The 15,181-nt window shown below is 41.5% G+C and overlaps 1 protein-coding gene across 5 annotated transcripts in view; it reads right to left on the bottom strand.

Moving 5' to 3' along the window:
• The window catches only part of TULP4 (TUB like protein 4), a 230,431-nt gene that overhangs the window by 195,579 nt on the left and 19,671 nt on the right, over nucleotides 1-15,181 (bottom strand). The window contains exon 2 of one of the 5 annotated variants that reach the window (XM_087865626.1): nucleotides 6,706-6,838. The exons of the other annotated variants lie outside the window; for them this stretch is intronic. The gene's annotated coding sequence lies outside the window, so the exon portion shown is untranslated. The remainder of the gene's footprint in view (nucleotides 1-6,705; nucleotides 6,839-15,181) is intronic. 5 annotated transcript variants of the gene reach the window in all.

The raw sequence follows: 15,181 nt of genomic DNA, 5'->3' as shown, positions 1-15,181 counted from the left end.
ACCATCACCAAAGCTTGGAAATGCTTATTACTCTGATCCAACTGTCAAAGGCATAATGTTTCAAGATTTTTTATTATTATTTCCTTTTATTGTAACAATAACCACATGTGGGAAATAGTTACCAATTGGCAAAATAAAGTTCAAGGAAGCTGAATAAGGACCCACAGACACCGCTACATCTTAGCACTTACAGATGCATATCTCCATAGATTTTCATGTAATATAACATTCTGTATATGAAATAGTTAAAAGAATTCAAAATGGTTGATATAAAATGGGGTTCATCAAGAAAGGTGTCTGTATCCCTGCAGGTTCTAGCTGCCTGCTTCCCACAGGTGTGGTTACAATAATACTAACAAGAAAGAAAAGTGGAAGGGAAAATTCAGAAAATTTGTAGTACTGTTAAGTAGGTATACAAATAAAACATGAGAAAATATACCAGGAATTTAAATCTCCACTGTGCTTCTATCTGATCAGTAGAGTAACACTTCCCCCAGAAAACAGTGTTACTTCAAATAAAAGAGTAGACATTGGGTAGCAGGAAAAAGGATAATGATCCAAATCTTCCCTTAAACTACATTTCAATTAAGGGCTATAATCATAGCTGGAGATAATGAACATGAGTCTTGGGTTCAGGCAACGATTTATAACACCCAGGTTCTCAGAAGGGATTCATAATCATTTATCAAAAGCTTAGCTTTCGGAAGAAAGAGATCAGCTCTATTTCCTTCAAGTTCTTACACCACAATCTTAAGATCTTAAATAAAATAGTATGTGAACACATACATTTGGAGATACTCAGCAAAGTCAGGAAGAAAAAAGAAAGAAAAATTGGGGCGCCTGGGTGGCTCAGTCAGTTGAGCATCCGACTCTTGATCTCGGCTCAGATCTTAATCTCGGGGTTGTGAGTTCAAGCCCCGTGTTGGGCTCCATAAAAAAAAGAAAAGAAAAGAAAAACTGACCAGAATTAGCAGGAAAAGAAACTTGTAGTACCAACAAGCATAAACTCAAAACAAGTACTTGATGACTAATGAATATATACTTTAATGAATCTATTAAAAACATAACTCTCTCCAGAAAAAAAAAGCACTTCATAAAAAGCACATACAAAACAAATAAGATTATTTATCATCTTATAAAACAGAATTTTAAAAGGAGAAACAGTTAAGAAAATGGAGACAGTAAAAATGTTAGCACTATGCACAAAAAACGAAGCCTTTGGTATGCCTGCCATAAAAGCAAAAGGAGACTCAGGATGGCTGACATAAATCTTACCAGAAATGAAGAAACTGTCTAGTTACCCAGGAAAGACAACTTTTCCTTGGTACTGAAAGATGAAAAAAATGCCAACATTAAAGCACTACAGAAGAGCCACTGGGTGATGGAAAGGATAATGTCTACAACGACCTCACACAAACGCAGAACAGGATTTATAATTATTTCCAATTGCAAGCATGAATAAAGGTTTAACATTAATGGGTAATTCTGGAAAAGAAATTGTTTGAGGGCCAGGATAATATACATAAAATGTATTATAGATCGAATAGACAGAGAACATGCCCTTCCCATTGTCCCTAAAAAGGAAGACTCTCAAACTAGTTAATGAACATGATTAATGGCTCTAAGGTATGTACTCCATCTTCCTGCCTCCCTCTGTTTACCTACGAAATGTTGCCTCCTGTCCCTGTCATCTCTTTGGACTGATGAAAAGAATAAAAACCAGGGTGCAAAAAAAGACCTCAGTATTTAAGTTGGTTCTTCTATAAATAAGGAAATTAAGGCAGGGACTTCACTCTAGGAGCCCAAAATCTGAATTAACTCTCAGATACTAGTAAAATGCATGGAAACAAATGAGGTTCTGCTTCTTTCTGCTTCTGCCTTTTTGAATATCCTTCCCGGAACATTCCCAAGCTGAAGCAGCTCAACCTGGCCCCATGTGATGATCCACTTCCCTCCCCGTCACTTACCCAAAGAACTGGGAGCTAGAGGGATTCAAAGTGGCTATTTTTTTCTCAGATTTAACATAAGATATCTGTTGCTGTTTCTTTTTAAATAAAATATTTTTTAAATAAAAACCAAGTAAACCCATCTGCCCATACATCTGTCCATCTATTCATTCACTGAACAAAAAATTGACCGCCCTACATTCCAGCTTCAGTGCTAAGCAGTGGAGAAACTATGAATAAAACACAGCCTTGATTTTCTAATTTAGATGACAAATGGCAGTGTTTCTCCCAATCTGAACAGTTAAAATGTGTACTGCACAATAAGAATGCACCTTTCAAATACCATTAGAATGTAAGATTGTCTCCTGCAAACCTGAAGACGGCTCAAGGCCTCAAATACAAAATCGTATCTTCAATTAATCACCTGACTCGAGCCACCCTAATAAGGACAGCACGGCCTTCAGCTCTGCCCCCAGGGACTGAGACAATAGTTTGCATAGCTACAGAGGCACTGAGGGCCACCATTTAAGTGTGAAATCAAATCGTGCAGGGGGTTCTTCTAACCATGGTTTTCTCCTTTGATGTGAAGTGGTTTTTAATTTCATTGAAGAATTTCTGTAAGAACTGGGTCTTTATAATAAAAATAAAATCTACGGTCAGGCAGCCACTTATTCCAAAATGCCAAGAAAATGGTACTCCTGGTGAAGAAAACCAATATGACTTTAAATAATAAGGGAGGATGAGGTAATAAATGACCAGTGTTAAAGTATCAAAAATAAAAATGCGGGGCACCAGGGTAGTTCAGTTGGTTAAGTGTCCACCTCTTGGTTTCAGCTCAGATCACGATCTCAGGGTCTGAGATGGAACCCCACGCCCAGTGGGGAGTCTCTTTGGGATTCTCTCTCTCCCTCTCCCTCCACCGTCTGCGTGTGCTCAAACGCTCGCGCTCTTTCTCTCTCTCTAAACTAAATAAATAAATCTTAAAAAAAAAAAAAAAAGCAATACCCTTCCCCAAAACACAATGGCATAAAAAGCATATTCATTCAATTAGTCATTTTATAATGTCTCAGGTTTCCTTTCTTTAAATGTATTCATATTAGTCTTTGCCACCACAAGACTAATGTCATACTCCAGTTCTAATCAAAATTCACACTGAGGCCTACCTTTCAACAATATTCAAGTTGATAAATAAATAAGGCAATGAAAAAAAGAATATATAAGAAAAATATGCCATTCTCCTACTTACTGAATTGTCAATTTTGACTCCTCAGTTACCGAGAAAGTCAAACTCTTACATCTAGCATGATGCCTCTTCTGCGCATCCATGTAGTTAATGCCACATATTTAGCTTGGTCATAAAGAGGCATCACCTAACAACAGCATTCTGAAATAACAGCCGTATGGTCTAGGGAATGACTTTCTAGGTAGAGAAGTTCACATGCTAAATTCCAAGCCAAGCCAAGCATCAAGTGTTCTCAGCCGTCTGCTGTGCCTGAGAAGCTCTTGGAAGAAAATGACCAGGTCTGCTCTATGTCTCAGTAAGAACACAGGGAGGCCCATACCATTCTAAGGGAAGGGGAAGGAGACAGGCCAAGGATGCTGTCCCAGTTATCCTAATGTCAAATAACTGGGCTGAGAGAGGGACACTATCCATTTTCTTTTCTTTTTTGTTATAATTAGCTGAAGTTAAACACCGATGAAGTCATCTGAAATGAATTTTTTGTACAGTTTAAATAAGCCACGTGTTGAAGATTCCTCATGCACCCTGAGAGGGTATCGCATATTTAGGGTAGGAAGTATTTTCCACACATATTACTCCCAAACTCTACATTATTATCTTCCCATGACATTAAGATCATAATATAACAGAGAAGGGAAAAGAACACATCTTTTTATCAGACCTGAGCTAAATCATGGAAAAATCTTACAGCAGTTTATATGTAAACTTAATAGCATCTTCTAAAAGTTTCAACTAGATGGTAGAAAACATATCCAAGATTTAAATTCTTAATAATTATTAATTGTTCTACATTATCAAAAACCACACCCAGTCCTCTGAACACTGCCCCCCAGACCACCCCAGAATCCTGTGTGAAGGAAGGATAACTTCACCCACAAAACTCCCTAATACAGAAACTCTGATTTATGTCTGAATTTCTTAACAGAGTGCCCACAGAGAGTGGGGCCTCCAGAAGTATTTGTTCAATTAGATGTTTAGAAGGGAAAAAAAAATCAGGATCAAATAAATACTCACTGACATCTATTACAAACAAAATACAGTAAGAAAACAGATAAAATGATCAAGAAGAAAAAACCCTCACTGGCAGAGCAACTGTTCTTCTAAACCCAGGTTATAAAAATTTTCTCAAATTAAGCCAGGCAAAAAGTATGATCAAAGTAACACCTCATTTTTTCCTAGGAAAGATCAAAGCATAGGTCTTTAAAATTAAGCACTTCAAATCAAAACAAGCAAAACACCATCTTTTAGTTAGAATAATAAAAAACATTTTTGGAAAGTGTTGGATCACTTACATTCAAAGTAAGAGGCCAAAAACTCTATTTTATTCTTCATTTCCACTCTAAACACTCCAAAATATACGATATCAAAACAACTAAAGGAAAAGGTGAGGTACTGAACTTGGTTCTTTCTTCACAAAGGTGTAGTACTGTCAACACAGCTCACTGTATTACACGCCAAGACAGGACACCTTTAAGAGTCTCAAAGGAGCTGTAAAAACAGACCCTACCATTCCCCCAGCACTGCATCTCAAGTAAATATAGTGCAGCCCACCTGACTGACAATCGACAGATTTAAGATCCCTTAAAAGCTCTGTCACTCCACGCAGGGATGATAAATTTAGCACTAAAGGAAGGGAGCCCACACCTGCCTCCACCCCTTGCCAAAAAGGCCCAACACAAAGTAGGGCTCCAGTATCAAAGGGAGTGGGGAGAGATGCACGAATCAGGTGACGGAGGTGACAGGATGGTCTCTGAGCGAAGAAAGCCGAACTCAAGCTTGAGATGACCCAGAAAGACCACAAAGATCGCTGCTTCCAGAAAAAGAAAAGAGAAAAGAATATTCCTGGTGCCCCCACACCTGAGACTGTCGCAGGCAGGAGCGAGTGGCTTCAGATCTCTGCATCACAGCAGTGCACTCTCCACAGCCTGAGAATCATCCCAGGGGTCCTGGCACACCGTCTGACACTCAAGGTGCAGAGTGACAGCTTCCGCATAAAAGCACTCTTCAGGCCACCAGAAAGTCAGAGAGACCAGGCCTAGTGTGACACTAGAAACTGAGATCCCACGTGACCCACGCTGAGTTCTCCCACAGACGACAGGCAGAGGGTAGCTGTTTTTCTTGCCATGACAGCCAAGGCCAGTCCTTGCTTCTGGGGGCCCTAGCACAAACCTCCCCAATTAACCCACACACTAGGTGGTTAAAGTCTGTTTGCCAATGGATTGTTCAGAACTCTAGGTAATTCTAAAGAAGTCATGTCTTAAGTACTATCACTGCTACACAGGTTAGTCCATAAAAGTCATTTTAACCCACAATGTCCTGGGGCTATAACACCAACAGTACTGTCTATACTGTCTCTAAAGATTCTCATTTCCCTGACCTCCCCGACTGAGGGGTTGTTAAAGGTGAGGTTCAGGACCAGGGAAAGCCAGGCCAACAAACACATGAAGATTCTAGTAAGTAAGTTCTTGCCTGTTTGCGTAACAGAAACACCTCTGTACATTTGCAGAGGAGAAAGTGCTGCCTTACACCCATCGCTTCCCAGTTATTCCAAATTTAAGAAGAGTAAACGCTTGGGAAGGGTATCCTAGGGCATGAGCGCTACCAAGTTGGGACCACCTGTGCTGGCTTGCTGTTAGCTGTCCAAATCATGAGGTTAGGACCAGAGAACAGTTGAAGCAGTCATTAACTAGGGTCATGTTTACCCTTTCATTGTCAACTAAGAACATATTGTTTTTGTTGCTTTAGAAGAAAGGTCTCCCTAGTTCATTACAGTCATTATTCCTGCTCAGTAAGAGATAATGTGCTCCAATTTGAAAAGTATGTGTGAATGGCACACTCCTACATTTCATAGCAGGGGCCCAACCGCATTCAGTACTTTCACAGACACAGAATGACAGTTCTTTGGAAATCACAGGGTCTTAAATAAGCTGATAATTTATTGTCCTCCACAACAGAACTACAAACAAGATCTTAATTAATTTGCTAACAGTTATTGCCTGTTTACTAAAATTAGCCTAAATTCCATCTTTTTGCTTACTCCAGGGATGTGCATAAGAAACATTTTCTTGGACCCCATCCTGAGAGAATTAGTACTGAGGAAAGTAAAACATGCCATTAAAGTACCGGTGTAGCTAAGGTGGTTCCAGAAGAACCCTAGGGACAGCGACACAGAGCTGCAGAGGAACAGGGTGGGCATCAAGAGAGTGCTAAAGAAAGTTGTGACTGTGGCCATCCAAATGTCTCCACTTGGCACTCGATTTGTAAATCAATGCCAGGAGAAACAGAGCTGAAGACAGGGGCATTGGGACCTTAAAGGTCACCTTATCCAATGGCCATTCCCTGGTAGGGACATGGCCAAACGCTCGGAGGCTCGACCCTCATCATGGGTGACAGCGCCCTGCCCAGCCTCCTTCCACCGCCCACAAAAACACCAGCACCATCATGCCCAGCAGCAGTCGTCTCCCAAGGGTCAAGTTCTGTGGTGCATGACGTAGATGGGTAGGCCTAAGAGTGAAGTACCAGAAAATGCAGATGTAAGTGTCCTGGGACTCTTGCAGGCCGTGTGCCCCAGAAGCAGCAGGACTGACAAGCATCCTATGATGTGTTCCAGTCTACAGAAGACTCAGCCCTTTTGTAACGTAGAACACATTTTCTGAAAGAGGAAAAAATCAGGTTTCTAGTGCAGCCTAAAATTTAACGTATATTTACTTCTTTCAACAAATATTTACTGAGCTCTAGCCATCTGGGAACTTATATTCTAATGGGGGGGGGGATAAAAGCAAAAGGGAAGAGACAAACACATCAAGTTCCTGCCCTTGGCAGTGAAGGTTGCATGAAGGAGAAAGCAGAGCCCTCCAAGGGGTGGTGAGGGAAGGTCCTCTGAGAAGGGACAGCAACACATAGCAAAGAAGCGATGCAGCCAGGGTACGCCAGGGCAGACAGCAGGGAAGACTGGACACACAAGGACATGAAAAACGACTGGGGGCCGCAGAGCAGAAAACGAGGGGATAGAATAAGGTTTAGGAGGGGCTTCATTGGCCACAGAAGGGAGCTCAACTCTAATTCTGACTGTGGTGGGAAGCCTCTGAACAGCTAAGCAAGGACTGAAATGTTCTAGCTTTCACGTTGGAACCGGCACTGCAGGACGGGGCCAGGGTGCAAGTGGAAAGGACAGGCAGGAGGTTGCAGTGATCCAGGGGTCGAGGCGATGGTGCCTGAACCAAGCTGCTCACTCGTCAGAGGGAGAAGACAGCAACCTGGAGCCATGTTCTGATGAACTAGACGCAGGAGTGGCCACCTTGTGTGTGCGAAGGGGACAATCACACTAAACTGCAGGGCTGGTGTGGCACACGCTCAGTCTCGGCCAGACCATATTCCCAGCTCCACCGCTACCGGCCGAGGGACCCTGAGCGCTGTGAGAAGTAACGTCGTCTGTCTGTGCTTCAGTTTCTGACATCAGTCAGGGAGAGTAACAGAATCTACCTCATGGATTTGCTGGGAGAATTCAGTGAGGTGGTATTTATAATATACTTACAACAGTGCCTGGTACATACCAGGAGCTGTATAATCTATTCTTACTATTATCATCATTGAACTCACGGTGCTCTTATCAGGACTAAACAGACTGAGTTAATTCAGGTAATGCCTTTAAGGAAACGCCTGCCACATAATACTCTCAATAAATGTCAGCCCTTATTGCTATCATCATGAATGATCCCCAGTTGGTGGTGGCAATTATTGAGGTGAAGAACAGAATGGGGAGGGGGCTGCTATGAAAAGGTCCAGAGGGCCTATGGAAGAGGTTGCATTTGGTGTGTTAAGTCTGCGGTGTCCACGAGGCATCCAAATGTCAAGGTCAAGTAAGCTGGACATACGAATCTTAACCTCAGAGGAAAAGTATGAACTAGAAATATTAACTTAAGAGTCATCCACACACAGATGAGTTAACTACAGAAAACAGTGAGCTCGGGAGGGAGAATATTAAGGTGGAGGAGAGAGAGTCCAGTGGTAAACCCTGTGGAACCCCAACATCGCAGGTCAGGCCAAGGTGGAGGAGGCAGGAGAGGACACTGACAAAGAACAGTGCAGAGGAGGAAGAGAGCCAGCAGGGCGTGGGGTCCTGACAGTCCTAACTTCTGAAAGGTCAAGCTGGATGAACACGCTGGAAGTAGCCACATGGAGGTTATCAGTGATCTTGATGGGAACATTTTTAGCATCTTACACATTCACTTCAACTCTACCTTTCATTTACAACACTGTGACAGAACATGCATTTTCAAGGGCAATGTACAGTGGAGGAAACTCTTGAGTTTCTCTGAGTCAAGAGACCAAAGTCCAAGCTCCAGTGAGGTCTTGGGTAAGTCCCTCAACAAAAAGGGCATCCATTCCTCCACAGGTAAAATGACAAGGTTGGACCAGATTCCCAAACACAGGTCATGGGCTCCCTACGTGTCTAAAACCCACTAATCAAAGTCCACAGCTATTTTTCAATATTCAAAACATGTACTGATTGCTCCTCAGCCTTTTGGCTAAGATCAAGTGTAAAATGTGCTGAGAACTATGCATCCGCCTCAGGTGAAGTTACACAAACGAAACGGTCACATTTCTTTGTTTCTGGGTGAAATTATAACTGAGTGTGCTAACACCTGTAAAGCTGGGAAGAAGCCATGGTTAAGAAGGGAGACTCTGGAGTCTAAATGCCTGATTTCAAATCCTGGTCCATCACTCACAACTAGCTGCCTGAGTAGAGCTATGCTTTTAACCACGCAAAGTCTCAGTTTCTCCATCTGTGAAATGGGGATTGTGAGAGTACCTATCTCACAGAGTAGAGGAAGGTTTTAAATACATTAGTCCTTGAAAGATCTCAGCAGGAGCTCAGCATTGGCCTTCCTCCTCCCTCGGGACTGCTCTGTTAATCTCCTCTGCTACTCCTCCACCTCAGCCCGACCTGGGATGCTGGGGTCCACGGCGCTCACCACCACTTCTCCATCTCCGTCCTCTCCCTCACTGGGCTCATCACAACGCACATTAACCATGTACTAAGCAAACAGAAGCTGTTAATGCCATGATCTTACACGAAACAAAAGATCTTAGCTATTAATAAGATCACTTTTCTGGGGGCACTGAGGAAAAATAAAAAGAATATGATGGTGAAAATGCAGGTGATCACTGGTAACCCCTGACTCAAAAATTCTTTTTCAAGATGCCTGAAATACATCTGCCATCCTATTGCATGAAACTCAGCACCTTAATTAAAATCTAGCGGATAAGACTTTGCTCCCTACTAGAGTATATAACTTCCCCGAGGGCGGCACACACATCTGACTTAGTGAAAAAGCATACCATCAGCGACTGGTAAACAAATCCCGTGGTACTTACCCCCTGAACTCCTAAATTCCACTCCCAAATTTCTAATTTAGAAACTAAGGATTCTAAAATTTTTTCTGCAAATACTTTTATTAAAAGTTCCACTGCATGAGTGCCCCATAAATGCTTCAACACCCTACACCACCTGCTCCCACACACCCTTTGTTTCGCCTCCAGCAAAATTCTACAGATTTTCACATATAACCTTCCGAAAAATTTCCCCAGCACAGATTCATTCTCAGTGATTTCTAACTTTAAAACCCAACTTTTCAGAATATCTTATTTTACTTTGGGAGGATAGTTATACCTGAATCAAAGCAACCCTTTCAAAATTTCTTAAGGGCAAAAAACCCAAAATCCCACAAACTCTGAACTACAAGAGACAAAGCATATGTGAGACATTTCAATGCCCTTCCTCCTCTTAAATGACTCGTGACACAACCCTGAGGAAATTGGACCAAAATAGCTACCCACCTGACTAGGATCCAAATGTTTTCTTGATTACCACATGATAAGCAACAATTGATAACAAAACAAAATAGAACAGAGCAGAGACTACCAAAAAACTGCTTATATTATATAAACCAATTACTGGGGCGCCTGGGTAGCTCAGTCAGTTAAGCAGCTGCCTTTGACTCAGGTCATAATCTCAGGGGTCCTGGGATCGAGTCCTGTGTCAGGCTCCCTGCTCAGCGGGGAGTCTGCTTCTCCCTCTCCCTCTGTCCCCCACCCCCTGCTTGTGCTCTGCCTCTCTCTTCTCTCTCTCTCTCTCTTAAATAAATAAATAAAATCTTTTAAAAAACCAATTATAGTTTGTGTTACAAGAAGCTGGTATATAAACTCTGAGACAAAAGTGAAGGCAGCCACAAAAGCTGCCACATGTAAGCACCATGAAGGCTGGAGTAAATTAGCTCTAATTCATGAGACACTTCATCAGTGAAGGATCCAGAATTTCAGGAAGAAATTTTGAAAATTAGGAAAACTTAAAAAAAAAAAAGGCATGCATCAAATCAATAGATGATGTACGTTAATCTTAGTTGCAGGAGTCCAAAGTGAAGTGTGAAATGAGGAAAGCACCCAACAGACACTCATGCAAGAAATGTCCACTGAGTGCCCCCCACAGGCCCAGGCACAGGGCTGGGAACTAGCACTAGGAGCTCCCCACAGAGCGGGAGAAGACGGAGGGAACAGATAAACTTCAATACCACCAGATAAATTCTCTAACCAATGAACAACAAAGTGCTCTCAGGAAGAGCTAACAGAATCTTGATTGAATGACTGGTCCTTGACAACATAAAGCCAGTGAAGAAGGATCTTAAGAAGACTGTGCAACAGCAAAGTAAAAAACAGAGTTAAACTTGAGAAAAAGAAGAATTTACTGACAAAAACTACATTGACAACAATATCCAAATAGTGACATGGAAGCAACCCAAGTGTCTGTCAACAGATGAATAGACAAGCAAAGTGTGCGTGTATGTGTGTGCGCGTGTGCGTGCACACGCGCACACACACGCACACACACGACTATTATTCAGCCTTAAAAAGGAATGAAATTCTGACTCATGCTACAATACAGGATAAACCCTGGAGGGCGTTGTGTTAAGTGAAATAAACCAGTTACAAAAAGACAAATACTGGGGCGCCTGGATGGCTCATTTGGTTAAGCATCTGCCTTCGGCTGAGGTCATGATCCCAGGGTCCTGGGATCGAGCCCCACATCAGGCTCCCTGCTCAGGGGGCAGTCAGCTTCTCCCTCTCCCTCTGCCCCTCCCCCTGCTTGTGCTCTCTCACTGTCTGCTCTCTCTCAAAAAAATAAATAAAATCTTTACAAAATAATAATAATAAACTCAAACATTAAAAAATAACTTTCTTTTAAAAAAATGATTAAGATGGTAAATTCCACGTTATGTATATTTTACAACAAAAAAGCTTTTTAATATTCCAATAATGAAGATTTTATAACAATCTAGGAAAAAGTTAAGCCAGGGTTCTACAGATATAGTAGAAGGTTTAGATCAGGGTGGCAATTTCAAGAGGGAATAAATGAAATTATACTGCCAGGGTAAGGAAAAAGACTTAACGATACAGACTAGAATTCAAGTATTCGATAGATATAAATGCTCCATATTTGAGACTTGCTATCTAACTTCATAATTATTAGCCTTTTCAAAAACCAGATTTTTTTTTTTTCTATCTATGTCTCTCCACATGTAAACAAGAGAATGGGCTTCAGGAATACAGAATAAAGAAGACAAACCCTTCAAGCCCACGACGGCGGTATGGTGGCAGCAGTCAGGCTGCCAGGGGATACAGGTTGGGTCACACTCCTGAGCCGGGTAACTTTACATGCAGGTTTCCTATGGAGCAGAATTGCTGGGAGGATTAAATAAATATATGAAAAGTACCTTAAATACCTGACTACCACAAGTGATAACTGCTCAATAAATGTTAAGACACTGCTGTTGTAATTCTCTTTATATTCTGCCCATTAAACAACCTTTAAAATTTGAAATAAACTATTAAAAGAATATGTAAAAACAATCATCATTCACCCTGATTCAACTTAAAAATTAAAACGGGACAAAGAATTATGGGGGGAGAGTCAACTTATCTCTAATTAAAATTAAAGTCTACCAAATCTTTGACAATTCCTGCAGAATGGCCTTACTGTGTTGATGAACCATTGGGTAGAGAGAAGGCACAGGGCAAGAACCAAGGACTTCTGCCCTACTAAGAACCCACTTTACATCTTTCTCCACTTCCACGGCCTCCCTGTTAGACACTAAAAGCCCCATTTTACAAATGATTAAACCAAGGCTCAAAGAGTTTAAGTTAAGCTTATCAAAATTCCCCAGGCTGTTAGTGACAGAGCTAAGATTTGATATCTGACTCCAAGCCCATACTTTTTCCACCAAACTGTGTTGCTAGGATTAACAGTAATTTCCATTCTACACCCGTGTTGCTTTGGAATAGGGAGGGAAAGTTGTGTATAATTAGTTGATGAGAACCAAACAATGTATGAAACTAGGCCAACTCTGACCGTTCTCATGGTCTCCAGGATTTCTAGAGGAAATAACAAATGACCAAACCCAAATTGATGTTAAAATGACAGAACCATAGATTAGGAAGAGCCTTCCCAATACTCTGGTCACTCAACATGGGGAGGACGTGGATAATGCACACACTCCAATGCTAGCGCATCTTTCCAGAAAGCAATTTGGCAACAGGCAGAAAGTAAGTAAAGCCAACAGTGGTAAAGACAGTCTGGCTAAAGAGAGGATTAAGCCCAAGATGTTCACCAATAGTGCTACTCAGCATCACTCTAGACATTCCAGGAAGTGCATTACGACAGGAAAAAAGAAAGAAGTCACATAAAAATGGAAAGAATCAAAATCATTCTTATTTGTAAATATTTTTTCATCTGGAAAACCCAAGAGAGTTGAATGAAATTAGTACTATTAAGAGAATCCAGTACAATGGGGGAAAAAAAAAAACACAAGAATAAGTTACACAAAATACAATCTGCAGAAAAGAGAGAGAGGTACACTGATGGGCCACAGAGGAATTTCTAAAAGACACGGAGCAGATGGGACCTGACTGACAGAAAAGTACCAAAGAGCCTTAATTCAACCAGGCGAAGGCAAACACACCACTCTCAACTAGAGATTTAGGCCATGGCTTCCACACTGGGGCAGTGAGGGAAATGGGAGTCTGACCTGCCAGGCCCGCCTGCCCAGCCTCCATGGGCAGGGGAACAACTTTTGGCGTAACGTTGGACTGCCACAGCAACGGGCTAACTAGCAAAGGAGCGAGACTCTCCAATGATCTGGAAGACTTACCAGTGGATGGCCGTGAACCATGCAGAGAGGCCTACCACAGAAGCAGCAGGAGCAGGAACTCGAAATGAAGAACTCTCTTCTGGCCTCTCAGGGACTATGCTCCCCTCAGTCTAACAGTGGTCTAAAAAGCAGTCAAGGCTGCCCTTTCCTCTGTGTGAAGCCAGCCTGGATTCTTTTCTCACTGAGTGGCTTTGGTTTTCTGTTTGACATGTTGGCATGCCAACCTGGATGCAAGATTTTTGAGGGCAAGACTCCCATCTCTCACTGTAGCTGTGTTCACAGACATGCCAGTGATTGATAACAATGGAAACAGGAAGAGATACCAATTTAGCCCCAGCATGACCACTAGGTCTTGTAACAATTATAGTCTCAGCATTGTACATGTATCATTCTTGAAGATCGGTATGATCTTCTCATCAGCCCACAGACCCTTTGTGAATACTGTCTTGAAATCAGTTCAACTAGGGAAACATCTGTCATTTCTGACATCTGTAAACCACTGCATTGTGCTCTCACTGAAGCAACACTCTGAGTGATGTAAGAATTCTCTGGATGGTCCTTCCTCACTAAACTAAGGTATATTTAAGGAAAATGCAGAGTAATGCATTCTATTTAGCATACACCGAAATTCTCTTCATCTAAAAGTTTAGCCTAAACTCGAACTGAGTAAAGAGCAAACAAAACTGAGCATGAGTGTTAGTATAATCCATTCAAAAGAAACAACCCAGGAGGATCAAAAAGTAGGACGATATTTATCACATCTTTATTTTAAAATAGTCCCAAATTAAAAGCAATCCAAATACCCCATAATACCCAAACACTGAAGTATAATTTATATGCATGATGGAATACTACAGTCCTCAAAAAAGTATAATCACCCAAGCGTCCATCAACACATGAATAAACAAAGTGTGGCATATACATGCGATGAAATATTAGTCAGCCTTAAAAAGGAAGGAAACTCTGACATGCTCCAACATGGATGAACCCTGAAGACATGCTAAGTGAAATGTAGGCCAGCCACAAAAAAGACATATAGTGTGCAATTTAATTTATATGAGGTATTTAGAGTAGTCAAACTCATAGAGACAAAGTAGAATGGTGGCTGCCAGGGGCTGGAGAGGGAGGGGATGGGAATTACTGTTTAGTGGGTATAGATCTTCAGCTCGGGAAGACAAAAAAAGTTCTGGGAGATGGATGGTGGTGATGGTGGTTGCAAAACAATGTGAACGTCCTTAATGCCATCGAACTGTACACTTGAAAACAGTTAAAATGATAAATTTCATTTATATATATTTTATCACGATAACACTGTATAATTATGAAGAACATATGAAACATGAAAAATATTTATGTCATGTTAAATTTTAAAAAGCACACAAAGGTGTTTGTAGTCTTTTTTTTTTTTTTTTTTTTAGATTTATTTGAGAGCGAGCGTGCACATGCACATAAGCAGGAAGGGCAGAGAGAGAGAGAATCTCAAGCAGACCGCCCCCCCCACCGCTGAGCACAGAGCCCAACATGGGGCTTGATCTCTCAACTCTGAGATCACGACCTAGCCAAAACCAAGAGTCAGTAGCTCAACCGAATGTGCCACCCAGGCACCCCAAAGGTATTTGTAGTCTTGATTAAGACTATGAAAAAATGTATATGAGAAAAGGATTAAAAAATGCTCTGATGAAAAGCTGTAATAATGGTGGAGACCGGATGATCTTCCTCTGTTTTACAAATGTACTATAATATTTTGCTGATTTTTATGCTCAAACTTATAAAAACAACAAAAACTAGCA

This window comes from Ursus americanus, chromosome 11, assembly GCF_024610735.1.
Source record: "Ursus americanus isolate L20-20 chromosome 11, mUrsAme1.1.p, whole genome shotgun sequence".
Classification (NCBI taxonomy): domain Eukaryota; kingdom Metazoa; phylum Chordata; class Mammalia; order Carnivora; family Ursidae; genus Ursus; species Ursus americanus.
Note: the sequence above shows the minus strand (reverse complement) of the source record. Positions and strands in the feature narration are given on the sequence as shown.